We start from the raw sequence: 20,979 nt of genomic DNA on the forward strand, positions 1-20,979 counted from the left end.
CATTCGAGGGTATGCGCTTATGTCCTGGTGCCTTTAAATAAACCAGGACGTCTTTTGCTCTGAATGCATCGGTTCCCCCGCTTTTCCTTTCTTTAAATTCTTTGTTTATAATATACAATTACATATATACTACAAAAGAAAAAAAAGAAATAAAACAATGTTACACACATAATTTGGTTATGATATGTTTTATGTTATAATAGTTAAATGTGTATTAATATTAAGACTTATTTTGGTATCCAGAACAAGTCATCTCTGTTAGAATATGGATAGTTTGGAATTTGGTTAATTATTATATGTAAGTTATTTTATGTTATGTTTTTATATTTTATTATTTTGGGGGTTACGAGTAAGTAAGTGAAATAAACCATTCAGGGATCCAGAACAGTTGTAACTATGTTGTGAATGAATATATAGGTACTAGGTCCGGTGATGAGGTAATTGTTTATTAGTTTGGTTGTGTGAATAGAGATTCGTTGGGTTTACACTTTGCAATAGGTTGTTTGATCCACTCTGGTTTCCAGAGTAGGTCATATTTCTAGTATTCCGTGTTTGTTTGTTTATTTTATTTACATGGAGATGAGTTTTGTGGATATACAAGAACACAAATGTAAGGATACATACATAATATGATAGATACATACATGTTAACATACAATGTACACTTATAGAATTAATATAATTGTGGAATTAACTTCATTTTTGGCTGTTTGATGTAAAATATATCTACCCTACCTACCTAATTGTTACAAATAATATTAATGGAATCCAATAAGGTGGAAATAGAACTAAGTTAATTCACATTTGTAACGACCGCTATGTTAGGCAGATTTAAGTTGTATATTGGCATTTATTTTATTCGTATACTTTCAAGTTAAGAACTTGGATTAAATTATTTATACTTAATTGTTTTTATAATTCATGTATATATTTACGTTTTATCATATGTTATAATATTATTCGCGTATTTTTGCAACATTTATTCAGAATTTATAGGCTAATAATTATCCCAAATAATAATATATGCAACGTTTTCATTGTTCAAGCACAAGTTAAATACATCTCTTCTTAATATCGATTTTTGTTCAACAATGTACAAGATTGAAGTAATTTGTCTTCGTTATAAACTAAATCTTTATTTAATCATTTTTTTATGTGCAAGGGCAAATATGATTTATTTGATAAAATCAGTTTAGTTATTTCTATATAGTTTAATATTGTAATATTATAGCAAAGTATTTCTCCCTCGTTTTCAATAAAATATCGTATTCCTATTGGCTGTTTATGTTAGGAGTGGGGGAACCACGCTTCGTGTTCTTGGCGATGTAAAAACTTCCAAGTTGGCATTTTTAATTGTTGCCAACCTGAACTTTAGCTTACTATCGCTAATTAACATTGATGTGTTATATAAATTCAGTTTTTCTTGTGCTATTTTGTGTTATGAGTTTGTATTGTAAGTTAGAACAATCTGTTATGCTGCGCCTCGCGCTTGAGGTAGCAGTTGAGGTCTTGCTATTAACGGTGAAGGCGGTGCGCGGATTCTGTCGTGATAAATAAGTTACTCATCACTGCCTACAAGCGAGCAGGACCCAACACATTATATTTTTGGCTTGTGCGAATCAGTATGTACGCGCGCGATTCGTAATTAAAGATTTTGGACATTTTAATTATAAAGTATTTGAATTATTTTTATTTACTGTCACGTGTCGCAATTCGGTGGTTTCCTTCCTGGAGGAAGGGTGGATCTTCTTAATCCCGAACCCTGGGTGAGAACTGGTGCTCCCAACTGACCAGCCGGAGCAAGGAGTGGTGGCACGTTGCACATTATTATGATTAGGATTAGAATGAAAATTAAATTGAAAGTGAGACTTGAATTGAAAATGAAAATTAAAGTGGTAAATGCAACAAGAATTATAATGATTTTGATTTTATTTATTTAACCCAAATTCGTAGATTTAATTTATTCTAGTTTCGTGTTTTTATTTAAAAATTTCATAACCCGTTCTGATTCAGGCCTCCTGGGGAGCCACTAGTATCCAGCGGTATTCTAGTCTGCCAGCGTGTACTGTCAGTTCGATATTTCTTCATTTACAATTTCTGATTTTTCAAGAGGGCTTCCCCGATGGCGCAGTGGTAGCGTTGTCGCCTTGTAGTCAAGGGGTTCCGGGTTCGATACCCAGTGGAGGCACATAGTGGTTCGGATCCCACTTTAAACTGTAGGTCCAGTCCCAATTAGCCTTACTGTGCACAAAGTGGACTTAAAACACCAACTCAATCAATCAAGTAATGACTCTAGAGAGCTCGACCAGTGAACTCCTGAGAGAAGTAGTGAGTGCAGCCAGTAGCCGTTTGCAGCAGCGCGCACTGTTTTTGTTCCGCCAACTCGCTTTCTCCCCTTCTCTTTCGTTATGCGTGGCCTTGCTCTACCGATTCCAGAGTATAGGTTTTAATTTCAACTACTCTGAAACCCGAGTTTAGTTTGTGGTTAGTTTTCTATTTTTAACAGTTTCTCCATATATAGATTCTGTGGATCCCTCTTCTCTATCTACCACCCTTTCCGAACCAAGTAAAGCTTGGTTTCTCAAACATTTACACCAAATGTGCATGCTCGTGAGATATTTATGGGCATAATAAATCATTGCCTTCCTGAAAATCTTGTTCCTGTGTTGCTCTGTCCGGCGACATTACTGTATCAGTTCTACATTTTTGTTCGTTTATGGACAAATTAAAGTCAAAATTTCCACAATGCCTCCCGCCTATATCTATTAATATCGTCTCTCTCTCTCTCTCTAACATTATATATAGCAAATACGAACCTTAGCTACTGTATATTAGAGTTGAGTACTTTCGAACAAGCACAATATATCATGTCAACGTCTGATAAAGGTTATTTGTCACATTGATTGCTTTCATATAATCAGATGTTTACCTTATTGTTCATGTTGCTAGAAACATAGCTAGTGTCACTAACTCAAGGTAAGTTAATACGCGTATTCACTAACTATCCCCTATTAATTGACGTAGCAGTATTATTTTGATTTCATTAAGTTTTCCTTTATATAATTAAAAGGGGAATTACATATGCATGAAATAGCAAAAAGAGGATTTAAATAGGTACAATTATACATGAATAAAGCTTTAAATCTATATGTAACTAAGTAACAGGTAAATAGTTATAAAGAATTAAGTTCAGTGCGCTATAGAAATGATTTGTAATTGCATGTGAGTTAGTTTGGTATGATGTCGTGGATGGAACATTAGTTATGCTCCTGTGACGTTTCACCAAATTTTGATACTAACAATTTATTCCATGGATAGAGACAGAAATTTGAATAAGTTTATTTCACACTAAGCTGTTGTAGTTTCATGTTCCAAGTTTTGTAGTTGTTGAGTAATCGATAGGTACTGTCATCCTCCTTGGACGAATGAGTAGACGAATTGAGATAGGTTGTCAGACATTTGTTTGTTATATCAGTACACCAAATTTCATGTTATCACTTCTTTTTTTAGCTTGACATATCAGCAAGTTGATTAAATTTTAATGCACTAATCAACAAAACTGAAAAAAGGAACCTATGTGCGGCCTATGTCGATTATGTTTCATAAACTGCCAGAGCTACGAAGAAAAAGTAATGGACTCGTAGACCTAGCAATGGCTTAATCTTTCGTTAATTGTGTGTATCTGACCATCTCAGGCTCTCGCATATTTGCACTTCTTTCTAAAGTTCTCTGATAACTGTGATAAGTGCTTTGTGGACAATCGAATGTTCTAAAGAAGGAAAAAATGTTCTTCATGTACAGTCACGGACACTTCTGGGTTGTAACGATTCTACTGACTCTTAATACGATTGTTACAACCAACCTTTCAAATATAGTTTGTTGTTCGGAGCCCAGGACTTTTGAAGTTGTGAAGTGCATCAAGTAAGTTACTCATCAAGTGTCTCTTTTACAATTGCATAATACAATTTATTACAATTTGATTTTTATGATGATAATAATAACGAGCAGCAGCTGGGGGCAAGGACAGTTTACTTTCTCTTGGTAGACAATGCTTAGCATTAAGAGGCCATAGTACGGGGGCACTGATAACAATAAAAGTGAACGAGTGGATAATGCATTTTATACTTTTAACAAATCTGTCGTGTATCAGCATTTACAGAGATAAGGTTTGTCAAGTAGCGTTCCATTTGGTGACATGTGGATAGCACAACGAACTTCGAAGTCTTGCTATATACTGTATCTGGCTTAATAACTGAATCTTAAGTATAAGAGTCAATCAGGTTATCGCTCTCGTATCATCAACCTTGTCACACCGAACAAAATAAATCAAATTATTAGCAACGTTGACACAAGGTAATAAATAAGTAATAGGCTAGGGATCAATTACACGATAATAGTTGAACTGAGGCACTTTAGTGGTTGCTTCGTTTTTTACATTTTGGCATTCCAGGATAAGATAGCTTAAGAAGGCTAAATCATGGTGTTCCCCTTTTATTGGTTGTCTGTCATACAGTATAAAGTTATAGATGTCAATATTTTTGGAATTACTTAATAAGAATCATATTGTTTAAAAAGTGAATTAGACCTAGTAACATGAAGAATTTATAGAAACGATAGGAAGCGTATACGCATAACCAGAAGTGAAAAATGATCAATTGTTAGTAAAAGTATTTTTCTTCATCTTAGTCTTTAATTTGCCAGTTTTTAACGTTGTTCACGTGTCTGCAATTTTTTTCTTGTTACTGCATTTGATAACCCATTGTAAGAGGAAAGGTGCTGAGGAAAAGAACTTGATGGGAGTTAACATTGGAAGGAGTAGAGAAATCAATGGAAGAAGAGAATAAGAAAAATGTTTGCAGAAGCAAAGTAAAATAATTAGGCGAGGGAATTGCTGGCATAATTTACAAGGAGAGGCTACGGCTTTGGAAATTGAGTGTGGGACGGTACTTGGTGTATTGTTAGGGTACCCTACAGGCATTAATATGCCTAGGTACTAGCACGCATTAACCAGCCATTTCAGAGAAAAAGTGCTTCAAAGTTTCTAAACTTTCCAAGTCAGCTTCATGAGGCGAAGATTTTGTCCGACTGCCAAGTGGGCCGGTGGTATTGTATCAGTTAACAATCACGTGCACAAAACTGAATATTGTCGAAAATTGTGCCAATTATGGCTATGAACCCCTGCCCCATCCATCGTATGTCCCCGACCTGGTACCTTACAAAACTGAATATTGTCGAAAATTGTGCCAATTATGGCTATGAACCCCTGCCCCATCCATCGTATGTCCCCGACCTGGTACCTTCGGTCTACTCGTTTCCATATGAAGGAACATTACGGGGCAGAAGTTTTCACGGTGACGAGGTCATTACTGATGTAGAGAGCTAAGCCCCGCGACAGGTTAAGTTTGCAGCAATTTTTCACATATATAGACCCCAAATGTGCACGCAGAATATAGTTCCGCTGCAATACTGCAGATTTTCTCACTGTATGTGATTGAACTGTTCGGCGGTCGAGGTAAGACTGGCACGGAAGGTGCTGAGCGCCGTTCTCGCGTGGATCAACACATACAACTTGCTGCAAACTTAACCTGTCGCGGGGCTTAGTTTGGCTCCAAATCTCTATTGTTCTACGGTACGAAGGACCGTTCCACAGCTATGAGAAGGAAGGGCCAGAACAGTGTTCCAAATTTCAGATCCCAACCATCCGGATCGTGGTGAGAACTCTTTGACTTCCACTCAGTGGCGTAGCAGCCATCCCCGAAATCCCCAGAATGCAGGGCCCCGAGGTTAAGGACCTCAGAGAGTTGTCTGGGCTTTCTAGAAATTTCATTCAGTATTTGTATTTTCGTTATTTTACGTCGCTTTTCTGTCACTTTTGGCTAATGAAGCAAGTGAGGATTAAATAGACACTTGCAAAGAACACCCATGTCCACGCCAAGGCCTGAACCTGGTATCTAGGGTGTAGAAATTTCGTGTAATTCAAGAAATTCATCGGAGGCTGTTACTTATCGTAGCTATATAGATAATTACGTTTCTATTTTTTTTTTTTTTTAAGAAAAAGCTATTGTTGTGCATAGTTTCCTTCGATCGAAAAATAAACCCATAATGTCAAAATATAAACAAGGTTTCCAAACGAACAGAAAATTTTCCACACTTTGAGACTTGTAGCGAGTAAACATAAGTTTGTTTACTGCCGGTGAACTTTGAAGATATATCAACAACCCTTCAACCTTGTTGTTTTCCAATCCCACATCAAGGTTAAGTTGGTGTCCGCAGGTATATATGAAAGGCCAGGCCGTTTTACATGCGGGGTACGATAACGACATCAGTACCACGTCCACAAGAGGGGAATATATATATATATATATATACATATTCCTGTAGGTGAGCAATCATACAGCATAAATTCAAGGTAACTACTGTCACTGACATGAATTTTAAATTAAGATTTAACCCCCTCCCCCCCCCCCCCGATAGCGTAGTGGCCAACGCTGTCACTAAATCGAGGTGCACAACCTACATCGCATAATGGTTGGATCACACTTCAGACTGTGAGTCTAGTTTTGATCAGTGTATCATACTTTTAACGATAAATAGCACATATGACCTATCTATAAATAATCGTGGAGACATTCCTTTGGTATGTCTGAATAATTCTCATAGTAAAACAATTTTGGTTTGTCAAATATCATACTTTAGGCCTACAATAAGTCCCCATACAGAAGAGAATCTCATCATTCCCAACCAGGAAACCTTCAAGAAGTATTTCATCAGTAGGGTCCGGTTTTTTAGGTGCTAATATGTGCTATGAAAATCGAAGGGAGTCTGACATTTTGGTGCAAGCAACATATAACTTTTTTTTTTGTACAGAAATAAATTAATGTTCTTTCGAAATGATTGCTCTTTATTACGTTCCATGGAAGAGTTATGGGAAACACCTCGTAAGTAGCGAACGATGTTTGTCCTATCATATGCGCCACAAGTGCTTCAAGTCGAACACAACAGTCTTTGTACTTCTTCCATGGCCGCTTGGCGTTTCCGCTGATTAGCTGTCCAGAACGAGTTTCGTTGAGTGCTACTTCTCGAAAATGACTTTTTCCATTAATTCTAGGTATGTTTGTTTGCCATCAATACGTATAACTCTGGAAGTACAGAGCGCGCTATCTGCACATTTAGTCCACAAACGTCTGGTGCATGTCTATGTTCGTTTACAAATTTCACAACTTCCATTCACAGTGTGAACAAGGGCCTTGGACTGCTTTTTCTGAGAGCACTGCCACTATGGGCCTCCACAGAGTATCGAATCCGGGACCCTTTCATTACAAGGCAACGACATTACGCCTACGCCATCGGGGAGACCATAATCTTACAATTGTTTACATATATTGGTACAGTGGCGAAATCACAGGGGTGCATTGCCCCCCCAACCTTGGACGGAAATCAATTCTAAGGGGGCAAGGGGGTCAAACATTGACGGCCAAGGGCACCAGCGGGGTGGGGGGGGGGGGGTGAGCAACAGAGGGATAATTGCCCCCCCTCGATTTAAATTTTTTTGCAAATAAAAATACATTTCGTAAGATATCTTGCTCGCATCGCTCGCAATACCTGCTTTTCTTAATCTTATCAATTGATTGATTGATTTAGTTTTATTTTACTTCGCGTTTTGTGCCTCTTGGCTAATTTGCGAAGATGGGGATGAGTGATGAAATGATGAAATGGATGAAAATGAACATCCACAAACAACCATACCCGACCGGGATTCGAACCCGGGACCCTTGGCGTCGCAGCGCGATGTGCTAACCACTTTTTTTTCTTTTAAAGGAAATACCCCCTATACGGAGGTATCCCCCACCATTCACTCTTTTTCTCACTTTTACACTTTTCAATTCTTACATTTTTCTTTGTTTCTTATCAACTGGACGAACACAAATACCCATGCCTTACCCGGGACTCGAACCCAGAACCACTGGCGTTGTAGCGCGCTCTGCTAACCACTTCGCCAAGGAGGTCGACAATACTAGTAGTACTAGTATAAGTAACCACTCGGCCACAGGGTCGGGCTTACCCTTATCAAGTTCAGAGCCGTAGTTAGGGGTCGGCGGCCTTGGACACCGAACGATCTAAATATAAAAAGTTGTAAAAGAGAGAATACCATGGCGACCCGTGAAAATTATTTGCTCCCTCCTAAATCAATATTGTTTTCAGTTTGCGAAAGATTGGAACTAAAACTTTATTGATATTGTGTTAAATGCATGAACAATTTGTTTTGAGGAAAAGGAGCATGCACATTTGAGAGACAATTTATAGCTATCATTTTTGCTGATGGTTTATCATCAGGTGGATGAATTGATTATGTAATGTATTTACGAGTAAATAATATATGTTGTATTATATGTATTAAAGAAACTTTGATAATGTACAAAATGTAGTGTATAAAACATCGTACATATGTTGTACATGAAAGTTACACATATTATAGTTATAAAAAAAAAGTAAAGTGCTCCCCTGTGCTTAACACCACGCCATGAAGGCGTATAGGAGGTGTGACAAAAATTATTATATTCGGAATGCATTTATCATGAATTTTCTGTGTTTGTGTGCTTGTTTTCCTTTATAATGTGAAATTGAACGTGTTGAAAAAATATTTCAAATCGTTTGTTCCAGCAGAAATGCTTTAGCACAGACTTCTACCACCTTTTGCTAATTTACGAAGATGATAACGTCTTTGACTTATACTAGTACTACTAGTATTACCAGTCTGCTACTACTACTAATATAATAATAAATAAAAATAATGAAAGTAAATAATAATAAATTATTTTATTATTATTATTATTATCCTGGTATTTGCCCCCCCAGACAAAAATTCGTGGTTGCGCCTCTGTATAGGTACACGTAATGACGTAATAGTCAAGATTCGTCTATGCTTACTGATTTTTCAACACATGAAAAATATATCTGAGAGAGTTTCTTTCACTAAGTTTCGAAGTTTTTCACCTGTCTTGGCTCACTTTTATGTTGAATGTTGAATTAGAGAATCCGAGAACTGGATCCTAACTGAGCATTTGTGCCCAAGGCATGACAATCTCCAAAGTAAGAAACAGGATATTAAAATTGTAAAAATATTCCATTCCTTTCGGATAAATCTTGAGAAAATATAGACAAAATTTTAAAATGTACTTGGAATTTTCCATACAAAATCTGTGTTTATGCATTTCTAAGAAATATATATAAAAACTGAAATATCTTATCACCAATCTTCGCGATTAACCAAAAAGTGGCAGGAAAGCGAAGTAAAGTAAAATAAATCTATCAATCAATCTTTGCAAATATGATAACGTTGATTTGAGTTACATATTTTATCAAGACAGTTTCTTTTTCGGTAAGGTAGACTATAAGTACAAGTGGTACAAAAACTTGGAGATGAGACGCAAATTTGTGGATCAGTATGAAATTTAAACTGTTCCACACAAGCAGAAAAGAAATTCCTTTGGTACTCTTCTCTCTCTCTCTCTCTCTCTCCGATATCGTTAATTTATGTCTACAAGGATTCTCGAGTTTGATTTCCGATGTAGGCAAGTGATTCGAATACCAGTTAAAACTATAGGTCCAGTCCCGATTATCCTATCTAAGCACGTAGTAGACTTAAACAAATTATCTCACAAACGAATAGGTGATGTAGAGAATGAGAGCTTACGTCTTTGGTATAAACTGTGTTTCTCTCCACCAATATAAAATAAAAATTCTTAACTGAGTGTATATTAGGGCGGAGCAAAGAGGCACACTTCTCCCTTTGAGTACTTGGGGAAGGTGGGGGGGGGGGGGGGGCAGAATGTGTCTTGCCCTCTCAAAAGTTGGCGCCTAGTTGCATATGGTATTAATATTCGGAAGAAAATAAACAGTCCTACATATTTCGAAATTTCATATTTTTGTTTCCAGTTTATTGTTCAATGTAAATTAATAGTACCATTAATAGATATACATATCGTCTCTACTTAGAGGGCATATTTCGGCCTCTAGGGCCGCTTTCACAACCGACCCTTGACATAGATTTGAGAAAATCATAATAAAAATACTAAAATTAAATTATTAAAATAAAATTTAAGGAGTAGATAGACTTTAAATAATACTATGTGCATACACTTGAAACATCAGTAAAATCCTTACACCTCGTGAAGAGAACATAGTTTTTGATATAAATACATTGTTGTTATAGCATAAGTTTATGTTTTAGGGCATTTTTGTGGCAATTTTAGGTCAGAATTGCATATTTTGGTGATATTTAGGACATAAAATCGAGCACTAATAATAATTATTATCAACTGCCCGCATTTGAAACCACGGGGTGATTCAGTCCATTGGATTGTAGTCTTGACTGTAGGTCCAATCTCAATTACTTTGACTGTACATAACGTGAACTTGAAATAAATTTTGTTCACATCTATCGGTGACCCTGAAGGAGATGCTCAGGAATTATATAGGGCAGACTGCTAAGGTCATTCCCCTTCATGGTTTCGCATCCGAGGTTGCAAGGGTTGGCGCAATATCAATTGGGCGAAACAATCGAATGTCGAAAGAGGCTCGATTTCAATTTAGCCCTCATCCACGAAGCCAACTCCTATATATTTTTACGATTGGCTGAAGTGAGTGACGTAAGGGTTGCAATTGCTTAATCGCGGGCGAAAGTAAATCCGCAGCCCTTGGAAGGAAAGAACGATGTCGAAGTGCCGGGAGGAAGCTTCTAATCCAACTCGCTTAGCGCCAACTCTTATTTGCCACATCCGTCGTTCGAGGCTTCACCCTTCGAACTTGATACGTCAAACTGCTCCTGCAGTCCATATGGCTCAGTTGCTAAAAAGGAATGGCGGAATCATGAAGGTCAGTAACAACGATAGATAAGGTGCTTAAGTCACCATTCCGGAGCATCATACATTCGGTGCTGGATTTTGTCAGGGATAAACATTTGTTTTCGTAATTTGAAACAGACTATTTTTTTTACATTAAATTAGTACTTCCGAAAGTTTAAATTTTACTGTATCCTGGACAAATGAGTTTAAGTTTTGGTTTTAAGTCCACTTTATGCACAGGAAGGCTAATGAGGACTGGACCTACAGTTTAAAGTGGGATCCGAACCACTTGCACCTCCACCAGGTATCGAACCCGAGACCACTTTATTACAAGGCGACGACATTACCACTGCGCTATCGGGGAGGCCCATGTATAAATGAATAGGAGTTCCTAGTATCTTCTTAGAGCTATAGGATCAGCTCAGGCCTAGTATCTTCTTAGAGCTATAGGATCAGCTCAGGATTTTCGAAAGGAGGGGGGTTTGTTACGTATAAATGTATTTTAGTAGCCAGTCCTCATTTTGCCATATTTTCCTTCCTTTGATATTTGTTTAGGAACATTAGGCCGAAGGGACGGAGTTATGACCCCACTAACCTCCCCTTGGGCACGCCACTGCTCAGGAGTTAAGTGTGTTTTTTATGGATGATTTTCCCCACTCGAAGGAAACTAACAGTATATATGGAAAAAGACTGAGACTTTGAACAAGCTCCTATGGACATCCACAGGAATTTTTGTAAGGGGGCAAGCAAGGTATTTTTTCCGAGTGGAACGAGGTACGTATATTTCCCCACAATAGCATTGCCTTCTCCTTCAGTTTGAAGTTCCGCGGACCATCAATTGGAAACCACAACCACTTCATTACATACATTATTATTTGTTCCCTTGAAAGAAATACACGATAAACCAGTGACTGGACCAGTCCAGACTTAGAAACAAAAAAAACTAGTTAAGTACAGACTGTTTTTTTAGCCCAATTATGCATTTTCGTCTGGCGTTTACGCGTACATTAACTAAACGTGACTACTCCCAGACTATTTTCCAACCCCATTCCCTCTGCCTCCACACAAATTGTTTCTGGCACTGTCACGGATGCAAGCTAGTTCTTGCGTTATCTGTAAAAACTATTGTACTATATGAACTTGTTCTAGAAGGCATGCACGTAATAGTAAAACCCTAAGCTCTCCGCACTGGAGCAAGTGCTGTTCAATGCCACGTGTCGTCGAGAGTTCATTGTGTTCAATTACCTTGTTGCCTGATAAGTCTAAGGAACAAACAGCACAATAAAACAACTCGTTAGAAGCACACGTTTGCCAGTAACACAGGGCTTAAAGTGAGCCGGAACGCAACGAAACTCCGTTCCGGCAAGTCAGTTTGGCACCGGAACTGTGTTCGTGTTACGACATTGGACATTCATTTTATTTATTTAATACCTTTTGTTACATTAATTATTGTAAACAATAGATGAAGAGGAAAGGAGAAAGTAGTTGTACTAAATTTGTCTCCTGTCTATGGGCTGTGTTGAAATTTGAAATATATTATACAGGGTGTCAATAAAGTCTCACCCACCCAACCTTGGGTATTGCGAGAACGGCTGTAAATAGGAAGAAATGGCGAAACACGTAGTCCATGATGTTCAGGGAGAAACGTTTTGAGGCCAACCATTCCCTACCCGCCCCCCCCCCCCCACACGGGAGTAAGCTGGGGTCGACTCAAATTTTTCAAATAGCAAGGGGGGTTGAAGAATATGTCGTTTGAATGGTCTTATCATAACAACAATAATACAGCAAATCCGGGGTCTCTACGTAGCTCCAATTGACAATGGCGTGAAATCAAATGTGGAACATGACCAGCATTGGACTGGACTTCCAACTCCTACATTAGTAATCCTAGACAACAGTGGGAGCTGGAAAAATGTTCCTACACTGTAGCATGATTCGGAGATATCCTAGCAGTGTGTACAAATACGTACCCTCCCCCCCAAAAAAGGTGGCAATTGTCCGTACACAAAACCGCATATCATCGCACCCTCTGAGATTGGGCATGTCGGTCCGCGTCCTCCTGGTAGCAATCTCAACTCAAGTCAAATGGTGAAGGAGGCACGTAGTTACATGCACAATGTCAACTGAAGGCAAATTGAGGGGGGGGGGTTACAAGGTGTTACAACACGTACACCACTAAAAGTCAAATTGAGCTTACGTACTATTGATGATGTTCGAAATAAGCCCCATTCACTTGTTTGAAGGAGAATGCAGACGGAGTATCGAACCAGACCAAGTAATCAGTGTTACTACCGCGATGAAGATTCAACAGGACCATTCTGCTTGTGTTCTCGTAAGCAAACAGACCGGACCGCAAAAGTTCGAAGTGACTTTGAAATACTGGACGTAGAAGAGTTGTAGTGTCGTACACACTGTGTTCTACTAACGTGTTTCCTGTATTTTCCGTTACCGTGGTTCTGTTTGTGTGTGTGTATTTGTGGTTAAAGTGTTTGCAACTACGAGAAAAATGAATGGTGCCGGAAGGGCGCGTTCTGGCGCAGACAAAGTGGAAATTATTTTTCTTTTTGGTGAAGTATCCGCAACGCCCTAGTGTTGACCATTAGTATGTTTCAGACCTTGTGAAAAAATTCCGTGAAACGCAAAGCTTCAATGACATACGACGTCCAGAACGACCTCACATAGATGAGGCAACAGTGTTGGAAGTTATAGGACGCGTGACTGTAAACCCTGAAACGTCTCTCAGACAAATAGAAGAAGCAAGTAACATTCCACGGAGTTCTATCAGTAAGGTGTTAAAATTACACAAATTTCATCCTTACAAAATGCAGATAAAGCAAGAACTAGGAGATGATGATTTCGATAGACGAATTGAGTTTTGCGAAATTATGTGCCACAGGATTGCTAACAACGAGAACTTCTTACACATCTGTTTCAGTGACGAAAGTTCTTTATTCCTAAATGGCTGTGTGAATAAACACAATGTTCTAGTATGGGCAGATGTTAATCCCCATGTTGTGAGAGAAGGCCATACGCAAATACCTGAGAAGGTTAATGTGTGGGCAGGTATTTTAGGAAACCACATAATTGGACCCTTATTTCTTAATGGCAATTTAAACGGTAATCTGTACCTGCAAATTCTACGTGATACAGTGGATCCCTTGGTAACGGACCTTGTAGAAAACTCAGTCGATGTCAACTGTGTGTCTGAATTTGATGCGGACAATATAGTTTTTCAGCAAGATTATGTCCTGCACACTACAGTACGTGAGTACTTAAACGAACATTATCCCAATAGGTGGATAGGCCGTCGTGGTACCATCAAATGGCCTGCGAGATCGCCTGATTTGTCTCCGAACGATATTTTCCTTTGGGGACACCTTAAATCTGTTGTGTACAAAACAGAACCTCGTAGTCTTGCTGATCTGCATCAAAGAATAATAGCAGCCTGTAGAGACATTTCAGCAGACACGTTCAGCAAAGTGCGACGTGCATTTCATACTCGTCTGTTCTAATGCAAAGAAGTGAATGGGGCTCATTTCTAACATCTTCTGTAAATAGTAGGTAAGCTCAATTTGACTTTTAGTGGTGTACGTGTTGTAACATCTTGTAACCCCCTCCCCCCCATTTGCCTTCAGTTGACATTGTACATGTAACTACGTGCCTCCTTCGCAATTTGACTTGAGTTGCGATTGTGCATGTCGGTCCTTGTCCTCCTGGTAGCCATCTCAGGGGGCGCGACGATATGCGGTTTTGTGTACGGACTCTTGCCATCTCTTGGGGCGGGAGGGGGTGGGGGTGCTGTATGTATTTGTAGACACTGGTAGGATATCTCCGAATCATGCTACAGTGTAGGAACATTTTTCCAGCTCCCACTGTTGTCTAGGATTACTACTGTAGGAGTTGGGAGTCCTGTCCAATGCTGGTCATGTTCCACATTTGATTTCACGCCACTGTCAATTGAAGCTACGTACAGACCCCGGATTTGCTGTATTATTTATTGTTGTTATGATAAGACCTTTCAAACGACATATTCTTCGACCCCTTTGCTATTTGAAAAAATTGAGTCTACCCCAGCCTACCCCCTTGTGGGGGGCCAGTGTAGGGAATGGTTGGCCTCAAAACGTTTCTCCCTGAACACCATGGACTACGTGTTTCGCCATTTCTTCCTATTTACAGCCGTTCTCACAATACCCAAGGTGGGGCGGGTGAGACTTTATTGACACCCTGTATAATATATATATATATATATATATATATATATATATATATATATATATATATACATACAGTATATATTTCGGTCAGTGTAAATGAGGACCTAATTTCATGAAATTACAGGTGTAACAGAGATTGTGGTTATACATGTATTTTGCATGCAATAAAAATAATAATAATAATCAGTGCTTCTTTTCTGGCAGTACGCAACGGTACGCTGTACCGGCATCTTTTTATAGGTGAAAATAAAACTAAAACATTTTACGACAGAAGTTCATGTCTTTCTTGTATGTCTAAATGAATGCACGGTCATTTATGAACATACCACAATATTTGGAGTAGTTTTTATGATTAACACTATCAACAACAAACCAACTTGAATAGTACCAAAACCATTCTTTCCAGAAAAAAACACTATAATAATAAATACCATTGTTATTTGAAGTATTTATTAGTAGTAGTACCGTGTTTATTCATTTGTGGTTGGCGTTCCAGCTATTGACAGAAATCACTTTAAGCGCTACAGGCACGTATCTAAGAATATATTTTTCAGGAGGGGTTCTGATACCCTGATCAAGTGTCTCGTATATAATAATAATACGTTTCATCCATAGAGATGAATACATCTGTTATTAATTATAAGAAGTTTATTATGAAGAATAAATCTATTATTATTAATAATAATAATTACATTAACAGATAAAAACATGGTGTAGGCTAAGCAGAAAAGATAATCCAGCGTACATTCATTATCTAGCTTATTTGTAAGATCACTGAGGTTTGTAAAAAAAAACACATCTTTTTACGGTAAATTAATGTTAAAAAGAAAATGGAATATCTAAAGAAAGTTGTTGGTTCCAACCAGTCACTTATGCAGGGAGGAGTGAAACAACATTTTAGACGGTAACTGTGCCATAGGAGACAGGGGTCGAAAACCCTCAGAAAAAAAGGTCATGCTTGAGCGTCTGGAAGGAGTAAGGTATTAGACGCCTCGTTGGAAAACTAATGCAAATCAAAAATTATGTATTTCACACATGTAATTTTATTTCAGTTCACAGTAATTTCGATTAATTAATATAAAGGGTTGATAATTACAAGTAAGACGGGTACAGGTCATTGCAGGGGTACTATATCTTTAGACTGAACTGAAGTAGTTCATGGATGGAGGAAATGTCTTACTAGTCTCCGTTGAAAAAAATATTTGTTTCTCCCTCTCTTTTCCGAAAACAATCCTATGGACGCTCATGAACAGCTACGCCGATCTCCATGGCGGAGTGGTTATCACAGCGTGCTACGACGCCAGGGGTCCCGGCTTCGAATATTGGCATTCCTTATCAGTGCTCCTGCATTAACATAATCATATCGTCACTCATCCTCGTCTTCGTGATTAGCCAATAGTGGCAGAAAAGCGAAGTAAAATCAACCAATCAATCAATCAAAATCCCATGAACAAATGCTCATTTATCCCATGGTAAATAGGTGTGACAATTTCCCAGAAAAAATCCCCACCCTCTCCCTGATCATTTCTCTTTCTGGTGCTGGTGCCAACTTCACAACTAGAGATTGTCTGTGGGATGCTGAATGAGGAAAAATAGTTGATAGGCTTCGAGGAACTAATGAATAAACTGTTACATTTATGATATGCCTCCACAATGTCTAACAATTATCTTTCTTCTAAGTCCTCGCACTATTGCTAACCCTTCATCAGGAATCGAAAATGACCATCAGTGAACTGACAGCAATGCCAGACTGCAGACCTGTCAGTTCGTCACTATTCAGTATTCATCCAGTTCTATAAGAATGTTTTTGGAAAACGATGTTTCCACAGAAACTTCAGTAGTTGCCTTACGTATATCTGCACGAAACAAAGTAAGTAATCTCGAACACAGTCGGATCGGACAGCAGCAGGGGCGACTTAAAGGCCGGAGCGTCCCCCCCCCCCCCCTTGAGTAGCGCCAAAACTATATTTCTGATTGCTTAAGTGTGGATAGTTCGTTGCTTTATAAAAGAGACAAGAATTAATTGAAGTTACTGCTGCATAACATAATAAGTAGGTATAGTGAAATCATGTAGCAATTTATAAAATAAACACACATACCTACATAAACGTGTTATTTAACAGCAACACTTAAAGTATTTAAATGTAAGCCCCTATTATTTTTCATTAAAAACCGTTAATATATAACATGGTCAAGTTTTTTTTTTTATTGGAGGAAGGTGCAAAGTAGAAGGACCGCGGTAGAAAGTTGGGGGTGGCAGAGTAGAAAGTAAGGGGGCGGGAAAAATCTACCTCGCCCAAGTACACTGCCCTCCAGAAATTAAGCAACAACAAGAAAATGTGAGGTAAAAGAGAAAACAGTTGGAGAAAAGAGAAGAAGAGTGGTGGGCACGATGAAAGAAAGCAACGAATGCGTTAGGGAAAACAGGTGAGTCATAAAGTGCGATCATCGTGCCCTCGCATGGATTTCTGGCGTACCAGGTATTGGATTGTGTTTGATTCTATTGGATGATCACCATTTGTTGCTTAATTTATGGAGAGCAGTGTAAAAAGCTTTATCTTGAGCCGCCCCTGTGGCTCTGACTTCCGTCTACAATCTGTAAACTCGTCTTAAAAAATCCACCAGCACCACTTTTTCGGTTACATATACATACGCCAAAAATACACTGTAACATCTAAATTCGTTTTCTTCAGGCAAATTTTGGAACATCTGTGTGTGTGGAACATACAGTATTTGTCCCTAACCTACGTTAACATGCTGTGCTGTTCTTAAATTCATTGACCTAAATGCTTATAAGTTGCTTATTTGTGTATGCTAATGTAGAATTCCTGCGACAAGAAAATGAGCCTGTTCTGTATTAATCAGCTTTGAAGAACATGAAGGCACCTGTTGTCGACTCCTAATGAAGGGGCTCACGATGTGTTTACTTATCCATTAAAAAAAGTTGCTTATATCCACCAAAAACACAGGCCTTATTCCAACTGGCAACTGGCGTCCGTGATCTAGCAGTGGATATACCATGCGGTGATATCAAGAGAGACTGGTTTGAATCCTGTAAGGTATGAATTTGCTTGAGTGTTTGTTTTACAAAACCGTATTAGTTTAATGAAAAGTTCTTTGCCACAGAATTTCAAAATGAAAGAAAAATTTTCATTCATGAGAGTTGAAATTAAACTGTGAATTATTGTTACGAAATCAACCGCATATTGATGTTCTCTCACATATTTCAGGATGCAATTGCCGTGCATAAAAACGTGTAAAATAATAAACAAGTTTTACGTGATTTTTGCTATCTATGAACAAACAAGTGAAGATTGATACCATTAGAGCGTTATCTCACTGTCAACAAAGATCAGGTTAATCGGGTATAGAGGGTAGTCTCTAAGTATGGAAACACTCGCTTGCATAGGCGTTTGAAGGGAGGGGGAGGCAAGACCCCCCCCCCTTCTGGAAAATGAATGTCCACTTAAAAGTATACATTTCACACAAGTTCATTTCAGTTACAGTACTTATTAATTATTTAATTATTACAAGTGCGTTGAAGGAACGTGGTAATTTCAGACTGGAATAGTGTTTTTTGAGAGAGAATCGCTATTATGGGGAAAAATAAGCCTCCTTTGCCTCCCCCACCTCGGGAAAGAAATTACCTAGCTTGCCCCTCCCTGGAAAAAATCCTGCCGACGCCCATGCTCGCTTGAAACAAATACGGATGGTGAAACACGAATAAAGCATACCGGTATATGATACAGAGAAGGGGGAAACTGTATAGAGTATGTGACCAACATGTCAACCATCTTTCAGTACGCCATCTAGAATTCAATTTCAGTTCTTTAAAATAGAAAGGTCGGCATGCAGCATGTGAAAATGAGCTAGAATTTCAAGACAAGCACGTTAGTATGTTTTATTTTCGCGTAACTTTAATCCTTAAGCCCGGTATCCACTTGTTGCAAACCAGCGTATCGTATCATCGTTCCGTATCAATCATTGATACGATACGGACCCCGATTTGACGCGTATCATCACTGCGTTCCATATCATCCACTTGTAGCATGATTGATACGAGAGTGCGATACGCTGGTCCGTTCTTTTGATTCACAGTCTGGTTTCAAATGACGATGAGTACACCGCAGCAAGTGGCAGCAACCGCATATATTTATTTATTTATTTATTTATTTATTTATTTATTTACTCAGAGTTTCAGATACAGTCTTATTTGGCCATTTTACACTGAAACAACATAAAGTAGAAACAAATAATAACAAAAGATAAAAAACAATAACAAGATGGGATAGATTTACATGTTCTTCGTCAGTAATATACAAAAGTTACGTTCTGGAAGGAATATATCTACATTCAGGGGAAGTTTGTTGTAGATTTCTGGGAGCCTGTAAAACAAGGAGCGTTGTAGAAGGGATAGCCTAGTGGTTGGGTTGTGGAAGAGTTGCATGTTGCGCGTTAGCTTTTGGGGTACCCTAAGTGAGAATTCACTGATTAGGAGATCTGTTCTGATTTTGCCATTTATTATTTTGTATAAAAATTTCATGTCAGCTAGATCACGGCGAAAGGATGGAGTGTGAATATTCAGAGCAGCCATGGTGTCTGATTTGGATACATGTCGAAAGGAAGGTATTCTATGGCGAACAATTGCAAGAAAGAAACTGAGAACAGAATCTATTCTGGTGAGATTGGTTTTTGAGGCCATTGCCCAAATTGGGGAACAGTATTCAAGGATGGGCGAGATGAAAGATTTAAAGAATAAAGCAAGAGATGATGGGTTTTGAATTTCGCTAAATCTGTATAGAAGACCGAGAAGGCGCATGGCTTTTTTAGTGGTAGCAATAATATGATAATTAAAAGTGAGTTTTTCATCCATGATAATACTTAGGTCCTTTTGGGTGGAAACATTTTGGATTGGTTTGTTTTCAATAGTATAAGTAGACACCACTTTGTTCTTTTTTAGGGAATAAGTAAGGAAAGAGCATTTCTGAGGGTTTAGTTCTAAATTCCACTGACGACACCACTTAACAAGTTCTGTGAGAGCATTTTGAAGAATCATCATGTCATGATGCGATGAGTTTCATTAATTACGTTTTATTGAAAGAGAAAAAAAACTCAAATCACCACGTTGGTGGATGACAAACATGTACGGGAACCGTGAACTGTATAATGGAAGCAGCTTATTGGCAGACTTGTGGTTCCAGCAGATCAGCAGATTATACAAAAACTTTACTTTATATCAATAAATGCAATAGTATTTTCCTTATCCCAGTCCATAATAAATATAATAAAGAAAATAAATTGACAATGGGACGTACTGTCATTCACAGAACTCATTACACACTGAAGGATGATGCAACGAGGCAACGGAACGCGCGCATGTCCGTCCACACTGCCCCTCCACGGCGTATCGTATCCTTCCTTTGATGTGACCGGGGATAAACCCGCCAAATGAGCGATCGGGTCCGTTCCTAATCTTTTCTCGCATTTTGAAACGGAGCGTTGCAAGTTTTTTCGAATAAATTGATACGGAACGAGGATACGATACGCTGGTTTGCAACAAGTGGATACCGGGCTTTAAGGTGCCGTTTTCAAGATGAAAACTACCACATTTTCTGTGGTGTGTTCAGTGTTTCACATGAAAATGAAGCAAACAGATATGTGGTGGTATCAATGGCCGTTCCTAAGGACTGGGGTGGTCAGGGTTATATAATTCCCCTATTGGCCCAGCATTCCTAAAAGCAGAACGCCAAAGTTAGGAAAGGTGGCAAAATGAGGACCTGCTACTAAAAAAAGTATAATTCTCGCCCTCCTTTTAAAATTCTGGGCACGCCACTGGGTGGTATGCTTCATTTTCTTTACGTAGTCCTACTCTCAGCTTTAGAGTCCGGTTTGTAATGGTCAGAGACTATCATTTCCTCGTT

General features: G+C 38.5%; 1 protein-coding gene across 1 annotated transcript in view; it reads left to right on the forward strand.

The window, feature by feature from the left end:
* slif (cationic amino acid transporter slimfast) overlaps positions 1-20,979 on the forward strand; it is a 125,208-nt gene that overhangs the window by 52,857 nt on the left and 51,372 nt on the right. The window lies entirely within an intron of this gene.

This window comes from Lepisma saccharinum, chromosome 4 (assembly GCF_977018435.1).
Source record: "Lepisma saccharinum chromosome 4, izLepSacc3.1, whole genome shotgun sequence".
NCBI classification, from domain to species: domain Eukaryota; kingdom Metazoa; phylum Arthropoda; class Insecta; order Zygentoma; family Lepismatidae; genus Lepisma; species Lepisma saccharinum.